The sequence below is a fragment of the Canis lupus genome, chromosome 6, assembly GCF_011100685.1.
Source record: "Canis lupus familiaris isolate Mischka breed German Shepherd chromosome 6, alternate assembly UU_Cfam_GSD_1.0, whole genome shotgun sequence".
NCBI lineage: Eukaryota > Metazoa > Chordata > Mammalia > Carnivora > Canidae > Canis > Canis lupus.
The window spans coordinates 10,157,090-10,170,455 of record NC_049227.1 but is presented as its reverse complement, the minus strand read 5'-3'; the positions used below and the strand labels follow the sequence as shown (position 1 = coordinate 10,170,455).

At 42.5% G+C, this 13,366-nt stretch overlaps 1 pseudogene; it reads right to left on the bottom strand.

Moving 5' to 3' along the window:
- Window positions 1-11,450: 11,450 nt before the first annotated feature.
- On the bottom strand, window positions 11,451-13,002 carry LOC608757 (annotated as a pseudogene).
- Between the last annotated feature and the right edge of the window lie 364 nt (window positions 13,003-13,366).

Genomic DNA, 13,366 nt, shown 5'->3' with positions numbered 1-13,366 from the left:
TCCTTAGAAACTAAGAAAAACACCATTAAGTAACCAAAGAGAAAAGAAAAATAGAAATTGAAAAACATTTTTGTTTTTTTTGTTTGTTTTGTTTTTTAATTTTTATTTTATTTTATGATAGTCACACACACAGAGATAGAGTGGCAGAGACATAGGCAGAGGGAGAAGCAGGCTCCATGCACCGGGAGCCCGACGTGGGATTCGATCCCGGGTCTCCAGGATCGCACCCTGGGCCAAAGGCAGGAGCCAAACCCCTGCGCCACCTAGGGATCCCTGAAAAACATTTTTGACTGAATAATAATGAAGATGCAATATATCCAAACTTGTGGGATACAACTAAAGCAATGTATAGAGAGAAATCTCATGCATTACACTACCTAAAATTAGAAAAGGTCAAAAATCCATTATATAAATTTCTATTGAAAGCCTAAAGGTGGAAGCAAATTAAAGTAGAAGGAAATATAAAGAGCAGAAAAATTTAATTACAAAACAGATACACAATAGAAAGCATCAACATAGGCAAAGGTTGGTACTTTGTGGCTACTTTTTACAAAACAAAACAAAACTGGAAGAACACACAAGAAAATTAAATGTGGAAGTTGGAGGGAATGAAGTGAATGGAGTAGGACAGAGTGCCACCCTTCACTGTATTTTGTTTTGACTTCTGAGCCTCTCAAAAAAAATTCTTAAAGATTTTATTTTAGAGAGAGAGAGATATGGAGCAGAAGGTGAGGGAGAAGTAAAAAATCTCAAGCAGACTCCACACAGAGTGCAAAGCTGATGCAGGGCCAAGATCATGACCTAAACCAAAACCAAAGGTCAGATGTTCAACTGACTGAGCCACCCAGGTGCCCTTCAAAAATTTTTAATACCGGAAACCCTGGGTGGTGCAGCGGTTTAGTGCCTGCCTTTGGCCCAGGGCGCAATCCTGGAGACCCGGGATCGAATCCCACGTCGGGCTCCCGGTGCATGGAGCCTGCTTCTCCCTCTGCCTGTGTCTCTGCCTCTCTCTCTCTCTCTGTGTGTGACTATCATAAATAAATAAAAATTAAAAAAAAATTTAATACCCTTCCAGGGCTATTCCAAGCCATATTGGGTCCTGAGGCAAAAAGAAACATATGTGCCCCTATATACACTTGTCAAATATCTTCCCATGTTTTGAACCAGATTAGAAAGTTAATAAAAGCTATATATATATATATATATATATATATATATATTTTTTTTTTTTTTTTTTTTTTTTTTTAATGACTATAGGGGCACCTGGCTGGCTCAGTCAGTAGAACATGTGACTCTTGATCTCTGGATTGGAAGTTCAAGCCTTTTGGGTGTAGAGTTTGCCTAAAAAAATAAATAAAAATGAAAAAAAATGACTACACATAGTCCAAAGCACACCATTGTCAACCTGTACAAAGCAGGATGTGATGACTTCATGGCTCAGGAGCCATGAGTTAATTGGAAATAACTTTCCAGTGCACAATAGCCCTGGGTCATAAAATGAGCAAACAACAGCTTGTCTTATTTAAAATTTCGATATTTTGTTTTTCATGATTTTTTTTGCATTAATTTTTAAAAAAGATTTATTTATTTGAGGGGAAGAGGGGCAGAGAGAGTTCCATGCCCACTCTGTGTGGAGCCCAACAGGGGGCTTTGACCCACAATGCTGACATCATAACCTGAGCCAAAACTAAGAGACTGTGACTCAACAGAGTGCACCACCCTGGTGCCCCTTTTAAAAAGATTTTTAAAGTAATCTCTACACCCAACATGGGGCCCATACTTGCACCCTGAGATCAAGAATCACATGCTCTCCTGATTGAGCCAGTCAGGCACCCCTTCATTAATTTTGATTTAGAAAATATTGTATTAAAACATTATTTCTCTTGATTACTGAATATTTTGGTGCTCTCTTAAGTTCTGCACCCAAGGTAAATGTCTCACTTGCCTGCACCTAATCCCTGCCCTGAACACATTATATGGGATCATCTGAAGGTGGGAGAGCTAGAATGGAGAAGATTCAGTGGTTTTCATCACGTCCAAGGAAACCAAAGACTTTGTGGACATATTTATTTAAAAATTAATTAAAAGACTGTAAAGTTATTGGTAGATTTTAGGAAATTCTAAAACTTCACTTTCACTTTTTAAACTCGGAATCACAACCTGGAGTGACTGGTCAATTTGGGTCTTCGTCTTTGTGACAGAGGAAACCATTTGCTACCCAATCTCACTCCTGGATTTTCCATTTGGGGTCTGGAAGCTACATCTCAGGGGCCCTCCAAGGAACCATATATTTCCTGACAAGGCCCCAAAACCCAATATCCAACTACAGCTGCCAAGCTTATCTTCCTCTCCCTGCTTGGATTGGGGATTTCATGTGGTGCTATCTATGCCCATGACAAGATTTCTGGGACTGTATAAATTTTCCCATGTGAGTGATTTGAACACTCATTTTCATTTTATCACCTCTTACCTACCAACTTGACCAACTTGCAGTTTTAACCCAAAGTCACAGTACAGCCCGCACTCAAAATGTAAACCAGCATACAGGCATTCCTCCCAATTCAGCAAACATTTTCCTGTGACCCACTTTTGTCATCTGTATGATGAGGAAAAGAAGAGCACCTACTTCACAGGATTGTTATGTGGAATCTGTAAATTAATTCATGTAAAGCACATGAAATACTCCCTGGCACACAAAGAAATCCTCCATAAATGCAAGATATTATCTATTAGTTTTGGTCACTAAATAAACTCTTTTTTTAATATGGATTTTTTAAAATTTTTATTTACTTATGATAGTCACACAGAGAGAGAGAGGCAGAGACACAGGCAGAGAGAGAAACAGGCTCCATGCACCAGGAGCCCGACGTGGGATTCGATCCCGGGTCTCCAGGATCCCTGGGCCAAAGGCAGGCGCCAAACCGCTGCGCCACCCAGGGATCCCCTAAATAAACTTTTAATAAAAATTTGTGAGTGATTTTAAGGGAGTGCCACCATTGGCAAAGAAATAAAATGCTTCATTCGGATAACCAGACAAGTGATTGGTAATAACTTTATTCATAGTTTCAAGGAAGAAATGAAAAATTGTTCAGAGTCATGGGAATGAACTGAGAGCCATGGTGAATTACTTAAATCATTTATTTATTATTATTTTTTATTTTTTTTAATTTATTTATGATAGTCACAGAGAGAGAGAGAGAGAGAGAGAGGCAGAGACACAGGCAGAGGGAGAAGCAGGCTCCATGCACCGGGAGCCTGATGTGGGATTCGATCCCGGGTCTCCAGGATCACGCCCTGGGCCAAAGGCAGGCGCCAAACCGCTGCGCCACCCAGGGATCCCTACTTAAATCATTTAATCTGAGTCTAGTCCCTCCTGAGAATGATATACTATACATTATTGCATATATTTCACATGTATACATATTTGCTGTGTACAAGTGTTCATATGAAAATCATGTATATTGTGTTTTTTGGATAAGGTCAAGGATTTTACAGGAATCTTAAAAATTTTTTAAAAAGGAATAATTCTGAAGTCATTTGATTTATCTTACCATCTAATTTCAGAACCTACCCTCCACCTCTATTTTTTCACAATAAATAGAATATTTGGGGAATAATAAGATAACTGTTTTGGCTGGATAATGACACAAAAGCATGATTTGTATTGAGAGGATCCTGAACATTAGGATAAGAAATAGGGGACTTTATTTTGAGGCCTTAGTTATTTAATAATTTTTTTCCCTAAGTAGTGGGATGACAATGGTGAAATATCATACAGTAGAACACCTGTTGCCCAGAATTTCTAGCGACATACCTATTCCAAATCTGCAAAGGCGTAATCATAATTGTTTCAGCTTCAACATCTTCTGGGTGCACTTTTTGGCTTTTCTTCCCAATATATGAATTAAGGGTACAATATTGCAATGCACCATCTCGAAATGGTTGTAACTTGCTGAAAAAATAAAATTGCCCCAACGATCAGAATATATGCATTACTGAGCAAGCCAGCTATAAGGTTATTACAATTGTTCATTGTGATATATACCATCTTGTCCATGTCAGGTGGACAGAGCCATTGTGACATCAACTGTTGGTCACATTCCACTTTCAGATTTACCATCTCCTTGCTCCATATGCCATGGGAAATCTTTCTTTTTTTTTAATTTTTTAATTTTTATTTTTTTGGAAATCTTTCTTAAATTATTTTGATCACATGATATTCTTTAATGGGTGATTATCGAGAAAACCCTTTTATTTTTTAAATTACATTTATTCATTTATCTCTACACCCAATGTAGGGCTCGAACTCATAACCTCAAGATGAAGAGTTGCATGCCCCTCTGACTGAGCCAGCTAAATGATCTGAAAAAAAAAAATCCTTTTAGAAATATACTTTTATTTGGCTACCTTCTGTATTTAAATTGCCACATTCAAAGTAAATAAATCCTCTGTATTTTTTTTTTTTTTAAAGTAGGATCCATGTCTAGCATGGAGCCCAACATGGGGCTTGAACTCACAATCCTGAGATCAAGATCTGAGCTGAGGGCAGCTCAGGTGGTTCGGCGGTTTAGTGCCACCTTCAGCCCAGGGTGTGATCCTGGAGACCCCGGATCAGGTCCATGTTGGGCTCCCTGTATGGAGCCTGCTTCTCCCTCTGCCTGTGTCTCTGCCTCTCTCTCTCTCTGTGTCTCTCATGAATAAATAAAATCTTATTTTTTTTTAAATTTTTATTTATTTATGATAGTTACAGAGAGAAAGAGAGGCAGAGACACAGGCAGAGGGAGAAGCAGGCTCCATGCACCGGGAGCCCGACGTGGGATTCGGTCCCGGGTCTCCAGGATCGTGCCCTGGGCCAAAGGCAGGCGCCAAACCGCTGCGCCACCCAGGGATCCCTAAATAAAATCTTAAAAAAAAAATATCTGAGCTGAGATCAAGAGTCAGATGCTTAACTGACTGAGCCACTCAGGTGCCCCTAATCCTTTTGTATTCTTGATAGTCCAGGGATGGACTGACCAATTTACAGAGAAATGGCTGTTTAAGAAAAAACAGCACTTGTGAAATGAATGAAATCGCTCCAAGCAGCTAATGTAGCTATGCACTGAAAGTCATCTGTTGTTTGGAATCAATAGATTTTGCATTGTTTCTACTACACTATAACAATGCCTCTTGACATTCGAATATGTAGCTAATGTGGTTCCACATCCCTCAGGTCCCATCCCTTCCTCCCACAGACCTGCGTGAGAGGTAAGTGGTGGTCGTAATCAGAGGTGGAGAGGGCTGTTCTGGTTTCTCAAAGATCTAAAAGGGGAGGGGGTGCATGGAAGGCAGATGAAGTGAGTGTGTTGTTGGGGTTGGGCCATTTCACACCATGTTCTAATTTTTACCAAAAGAAAGTTCACTTAGAAAACAATAATAATTTAACAAGTTATCAACTTTTTGACTATTTTTATAAACGTATGTGGAGCTGTGTTTGCCTAGGTCCTTTTACTTGTGCCAGTTTTACATTATTATGTTGTCAATTAATAAATGTGTTTCTAAATAATAAATGAAGCTTTAATCAAACATTCAAATAAAATATTTGCATGAAATCTAATTCAAATCATGTTTTGACTGGTTTAAATTTAACTGTAATTTGAGGCTACCCCTGCCTTTGTGCCATCTCCAAATCTATTACACTCTTTAACCAAGACTTAGCTGTATTTAAAAGATTAGGGATCCCTGGGTGGCGCAGCGGTTTGGCGCCTGCCTTTGGCCCGGGGCGCGATCCTGGAGACCCGGGATCGAGTCCCACGTCGGGCTCCCAGTGCATGGAGCCTGCTTCTCACCTCTGCCTGTGTCTCTGCCTCTCTGTCTCCCTCTGTGTGACTATCATGAATAAAATAAAATAAAAAAAAATAAAAAATAAAAGATTAATGTGGCACCAGGATTTAGGGTAAAATATGTGAGTGAAAAAGAAGCAGCAAGCAGATAAAGAAGCAACTGTAATACATCAGGAGCAACTTAAACCAAAGTTACTACAGTAACACAGTTGGGGCAACAGAAAGAGGGAAAAAGTGTGAAAGGAATTATACATGAATTATTAGCAGAACTTGTGAAATTTATGGAAGCTTAAAGATATGAGATTCAGGGACACCTGGATGGCTCAGAGGTTGGGTGTCTCTCTTCGGCTCAGGGCGTGGTCCTGGGGTCCCAGGATCGAGTCCTGTATTGGGCTCCCCCCAGGGAGCCTGCTTCTCCCTCCCTCTGCCTGTGTCTCTGCCTCTCTTTCTCTGTGTCTCTCATGAATAAATAAATCAAATCTTTCAAAAAAAGAGATACGAGATTCAAAATAACCTTGATGTTCTAAGCTTAGGTACACAAGGTACCACTGAGGCAAATAGGGAAATTAGGTTAGGATGTCAGCTTTTTTTAAAGATTTTATTTATTCACAAGAGACACACAGAGAGGCACAGGCACAGGCAGAGGGAGAAGAGGCTCCCTGTGGGGAGCCTGATGCAGGACTCAATCCCAGGACTCTAGGATTATGCCCTGAGCCAAAGGGCAGATGCTCAACCACTGAGCCACCCAGGTGCCCCAGGATGTCAACTTTGAAGAAACAGACAAATAAATGGAAAAGTCTGACAAGCGTTGTGGGATAGAGAGAATGGAATCTGTGTTCCTACAATAAAGCAGGAAATGAAATGGTTAACTTGGAATACCACTACTGCAAGTCAAACTCTCCTATTTGGTGGTTGTCTTTAGATTCCAAGGAAAGTTCAACCCCCAATTCTAACTTAGAAACCTATTATATTTCCTTTTAAAGTTTTTATTCATTTATTCATGAGAGACAGGGAGGCAGAGGCAGAGGCAGAGGGAGAGGCAGGCTCCCCACAAAGCAGGGATCCTGATGTAGGACTCTTGTCTTAGGACCCTGGGATCATGACCTGAGCTGAAGGCAGATGCTTAACTGACTAGCCACCCCGGTGCCCGACACCTATTATATTTCTATCAACTAAATCCATTTGCATCCTAAGAGCCTTCTGAGTATACTGCATAAAGCAGAGGTCCTCACATTTTAGCAGACATATGGATCACCTATAGTGTTTGAAAAAATTCACTCTCCTGGGCTTCTCCTCCAGAGATTCTGATCCAGCAGATTTGGCTTGGGACTGGTGGATCTGCATTGTAATACGTATCTCAGATACGTGATGCAGATGACTGACCACAACGTAAAACACTATTGAAAAGTCTACAAATGTGTGAGCACAAAAGAAAAGAAATAGTTTTCCAATGATAAATCATCTCATTTCTGAAGACCATTTGCATAGAGAAGCTAAGATTCTAAAGCTCTATTTCCATCAGTCCTTAGAGTTCTTAGGCTCTATCTTCTAAACTGTCTGTCCCTTAGTGTCAGAAATATGTTTGCCTAGGGGATCCCTGGGTGGCTTAGCGGTTTAGCGCCTGCCTTCCGCCCAGGACATGGTCCTGGAGTTCCGGGATCAAGTCCCACATCAGACTCCCTGCATGGGGCCTGATTCTCCCTCTGCCTGTGTCTCTGGCTCTCTCTCTCTCTCTGTGTGTGTCTCTCATGAATAAATAAATAAAATCTTAAAAAAAAAGAAATATGTTTGCCTTTACTCTTGGGAATTAAACTCTAAGAGATGTGCTCTAGTTGAACCTAGATTACACTATCCCCTCCTCTGAGAAGTTTAGGGAGAAATTATTTCCAAGGGCTGAGAATTGCCCTGCCTTTATTTAGAGAGTAAGTAAACTGGAGAAAACAATTTACATATACATTACAATTTGTTTTTTTTAAACCATTTTGTTTTTTTAAAAAAGATTTTATTTATTTATTCATTCAGAGAGAGCGAAGAGAGAGGCAGAGACACAGGCAGAGGGAGAAGCAGGCTCCACGCAGGAAGCCCGCCCGATGTGGGACTCGATCCTGGGTCTCCAGGATCACACCCCAGGCTGCAGGTGGCGCTAAACCGCTGCGCCACCGGCGCTGCCCCTGTAAGGAATTCCTAATTATCATTTCCACCTCCAAGTCCTGGGAGAACACAGAAAACAACAAAGTACTGCTAAGGGCATCAACTTCAAAGGTCATTGTGAGGTTTCTTAACAGCATGAGTTTTTACCACATCTATGTGAGACCCCCAGTAAGTGATATAAGGCGGGGGGGGGGGGCGGGGAGGGAGATATGGATTAGAAATAATGTCCAAGGGATCCCTGGGTGGCGCAGCGGTTTGGCGTCTGCCTTTGGCCCAGGGCGCGATCCTGGAGCCCTGGGAAATCCCACGTCGGGCTCCTGGTGCATGGAGCCTGCTTCTCCCTCTGCCTATGTCTCTGCCTCTCTCTCTCTCTGTGTGACTATCATAAATAAATAAAAATTAAAAAAAATAATGTCCAAGAAAATAAAGTTAACATGTCCCAGATCATCAGCATATTTAGATCTAAAATCATAATTCTGGGCTTCTCAGAATTCCTTAATCAAAAGCATCCTCTCAGGTACAAAGACAACATTAAGACATTTAGGGAAGAGAATTTTGGAAGTAAGTGGCCTGGTCAAGACTAATTATCATGGACACTGGAGAAGCCAAATTTTGTACAAAAATGGAGCACCTATAAGGACAGTTCATGAGTGTTTTGATACAGACTTAACAGTACTTATGCTATCTACAGCATTGCCCACATTCTTTAAGACCTGAGTTCTTGGGATAATGGAAGTAGCCCCTCCAAAAATGGGGCATATGCAAAAAAAGGGGAAGCATGTGCACAGGACAGAACCATCCAACCCTGGCAAGTGAGAAACTAAATGGTCAGGCTTCCAAGAGGTTACTCAATACTAGGAAAAGGCATCTATTTTCCTTCCAGCATGCCTGTTGGCTGCTGCTCTTACCCCCTGGTTTGAAAGAGTATGATTATAGAATTGTAATAGCAAAATTAACCCAAATCCTCACAAGATTGTAGTAAGTAAGCCAGTTCCCTCTTCTGGTCTGTCAAGTTCAACAATACAGCACTCCTGAATGGATAGGAGGCAGTAAATAGCCTTCCCTGCCAGGCACTTGCTTGATGGTGCCTGAGATGAATGGGGGTGAAACTACAAGAATAATCCCATCATCCAGGACCAAGAGGTCCTCTTATTGGATGGAAATATACATGAATCAGCTTTCAATCTCCTGTAGAGAACAAGTTAAGGGTACATGAAATAGCTTGGCCTTTAGAGAATGCAGGCTTTGGGGAAATTGCTCCTTCTCCGAGAAGCACATGCCAAGATGGGATGAAACATGCAAGCATTTTATCAGGAGACATGCCTGTGAGAAAGGAAATAGAGGGAGTGTCTTAAAGCTGTGGAGAGCCCAAGATGAAAGACATCCCTGTGTGAAGGAGGGGAGAGAAGGTCAGTGGAAGCATTATGCTGCCCTGCAGGTTAAGGAAAATTCAGCCAAGTCCTCAGGGAACCTCGAGCCAATGTTAGCTGACAAACAGTCCCAGACCTTCCAGGGATGGTTTGCCTTAGTGTCCACCTGCACTTAGTCAGTCAATGCCCAGAAGCAGTACCTATGAGGCATGTGGTGAGGCAGTTAGGGCCTCTGGCCAATTGTTCCTGTAGCAAAGGTCCTAAAGCACATCCCCATGGCCACTGCATGAGGCTTATGAGAATTTCCCAATGGAAACTTAAGAGTATTAATTTGTGAAGTGCCTGGCTGGCTCAGTCGGTAGAGTGTGCAACTCTTGATCTCAGGGTCATGAGTTTGAGCCCCATGTTGGGTGTAGAGATGACTTAAAATAAGTAAATAAACTTTTAAAAAAGAGTCTTAATTTGTAAAAATATAACAACAGAGTGTGTGGAAAGATACACAGGACAAACGACTACCGATTTAGGTAAGGCCATAGCCTCTAGCCCATATTGGATTTTCATTGCTAAGAAAACTTCATGGTATAGAAATATTGACCTGTCTTATGCAGTTATAGAGGATATTCCTCAAATAATGTGTTTTCCTTATTAACACACTGCAAGTTGGAACAACTGTGTTTTGGATCCAGGTATGTTTTCAGTGTGACTGATTTCATATGTTTAAGAGAAAGCAGACAAAGTAGAATCTCCATTTAACCCAGTTAAACTCCTTTCTTGCTCTCTAATTCCAAAGACTGATGGCTGGGGGGATTACCAATGGTAATACGGAGGGACATATTCTTGCCCTCTCGGCCCTTAGTAGCAAGTGACCCACTAATTCTGCAGACCAGGAATCCAGGCTACCCCAGAGTCTGCTGATGGTTCTGCTCTCCGTAGTGGGAAGTCCAGAAGCAGGAACACATGGATTCCCACCAGTCTGCTAGTAGCAGACTGACCACAGAGGTATATGCATGGTGGTCCTCAAAAAGAGGACTACAGGACAGGAGAAAGAGTATTGACCTCTGGGTCTACTCACACAAACTTAGCTCCAAAATACATAAGGGAATCTGCTAAACTCCAATCCCCATCCCACCTCCAACCTGCAAGTGACCATGATTTACAGCTGTCCTGTACAACTGCATCTGAAGGGAAAGGAGGATCAGAGTTTTGGTACTGTCAGAAAATCTCTTCTGCAGCAGCAGGTTATAGGATCAGGAGCTACCATGATGTTTATGATACTTGGTGTGCTGGCACACACCTCGAGTGGCAGTACTATGAGCTGCACTCTGAATGCCTGGGGCTGAAGGCCACTGTGGGGAATGGTGTCAAGCCTGGGGCTGGAAACTCCATTGGACATGGACTCCCAAGTTTATCCCCAGCCACTTCAGACCTCGGACCATACCAGTGCGCACCAGAGGTTGGGGTCCTAGAGGGCATGATCAAAACTCTGGAAATCCTCTCAGAGCTGGAAAGCAGACAGATACTAGCTCCAGTAGTACAGGGTCCAGAAGGAAACATGGCACACTGAGGCTGATGTTTGAGAATGGCTTTAGCAGTAAGAATAAGCCAAACTGTCTAGTGGTTCAGGAAGCAAATTTCTGAGAAATCCTTATGGAAAATCGCTGGGGGTTGAAGACTGGTATAGGCAGCAGCTCATGGTTGACTTGGGACATGTGCTGCATGGGTTTGATACATGTGGAGCCAACGAGGGATCAAAGGGACAGAGCCTGTGGCTAAGACCAAAGTAGTCAGTAGTTAAGAGTGAAACTGAAGGGCATGCCTGGCTGGCTCCATTGTTAGAGCATGTGACTCTTGATCTCAAGGTCGTGAGTTCGAGCCCTGCATTGGGTGTGGAGCCTACTTTTACAAAAGAATAAAACTAAAATGCCAGGGCAAAGATGTTAGCATAAGGCTGAACACAGGTGACTCATAACAGAAACCTGGAGAGAGAGAGATTAAGAGTAGAGTCTGGAGGCACCTGGCTGGCTCAGTTGGAGGAGCTCATGACTCTTAATCTCAGGGTTGTGAGTTCGAGCCCCACATTGTGTGTAGAGATTACTTTTTTTTTCTTATGGAAAGCTGTTTATTGTAAAATAATTTACAAACATCTTGCTGTCTTTAGTAGTTTAAACAACGGACCAACAATTTCTTCTGATGAGGACAGCAGTAAGCTAAAAATAAATTCAGTGGCTGTATTTTCCTTCTTTACCTCTTATCTGAGGATGAAACTTGGTTTTCATTAATCCAGAGCTGCTGCACCAGAGATGATTTCAATCAACTCTTTCGTGATGACAGCCTGGCAGGTGCGAACATCAAAGTCAGTTTGTCAATCATCTCAAAGTGTTCTTGCTGGGCAGCCCGGCTGGCCCAGCGGTTTAGCATCACCTTCAGCCCAGGGCCTGATCCTGGAGACCCGGGATCGAGTCGCACGTCGGGCTCCCTGCATGGAGCCTGCTTCTCTCTCTACCTGTGTCTCTGCCTCTCTCTCTCTCTCTCTCTCTCTCTGTTTCTCATGAATAAATAAAATCTTTAAAAAAAAGAAGAAGCGTTCTGCTAGCATTGTCCATGGCCGTCCTCCTGGCGCTCGGCTCACTAGTGGTGGATTCCTTTAGAGGATAGTAAATGATGTTGGCCAAATTGTATTCTTGGTAATTCTGCAGCACATCAACATCAGTATCATCATAGGTACTCATGCTCTCAGCACTTGCAACGGTTTCTTTCTTTCTTTCTTTTTTTTAAGATTTATTTATTTATTAATGAGAGAGAGAGAGAGAGAATGAGGGCGCGGCAGAGACACAGACAGAGGGAGAAGCAGGCTCCATGCCGGGAGCCCGACGTGGGACTCGATTCCGGGTCTCCAGGATCACGCCCTGGGCTGAAGGTGGCGCTAAACCGCTGAGCCACCTGGGCTGCCCGCTTGCAACGCTTTCAGGAGAAAAGATGGGCTTTTCTTCTGTCTTGCAGTAGATCACAGACCTGAACCAATTAAAGATGATAGACCCTTCATCAAATTCATATCCAGAATTCAGCAGTTCCAGGGCAATGATGGACGCATCTCCAAAAGTAGGAGTTTTTCTTCCTCCTTCTTTGAAGGACACCAGAAACTGGTCAGAGTGAGTCCTATGAGGTATACCCCTGATTTTATCACCAATTCCAACAAGCATAACTTCTTTCCTGGCTGCTTTGAATGTGGCCACCTCATTTTTCATCTGTTTAGCAGCCGAGGAATGAATAGCACCACAGAGCCCTTGATCTGAGGACATGCTGATAAGAAATGTTTCTTATTGGCTTCAGGCACCTTAATATCAGCTTTTTCATACAGGGCCAAAGATCCTATTCCATACACTCGAGCTGGTTTCAGCTCTCTCTAGGCTCGGGCATATTTTGCTGTGCTACCATTTTCATAGACTTGGTGATTTTCTGGATGTTTTTGATGGACTTTAGTCATCTGGTAATATCTTTTAGAGTTGCCATATTTTGAATTTGGCTCCATCGCGGCTCCACGGCCCAGGCAGAGAGCCCGTTGACACCAGCCCGAGAGAACATGGTGGTACTGGCCCCAGGCCGAGATTACATAAATACATAAATACATAAATACATACATACATAAACAAACAAACAAACTAACTAACTTAAAAAAAAAAAAAGAGTAGAGGGCAGCCTGGGTGGCTCCGCGGTTTAGCGCCGCCTTCCGCCCGGGGTGTGATCCTGGAGACCTGGGATCGAGTCCCATACCAGGCTCCCTGCATGGAGCCTGCTTCTCCCTCTGCCTGTGTCTCTGCCTCTCTCTCTCTCTGTGTGTGTCTGTCATGAATACATAAATACAATCTTAAAAAAAAAGAGTAGAGTCTAGAGGGATATCTTGTGCAGAAGCATAGATTCAAACACTTTATAGAGTAAGTGAGGGAGCTACAAAGCAAGCTCTGCCAGGATAAAGAAAGACACAAAGATTGGTCAATCCCAGGGATGGATCAGTTATTAAAATCACCA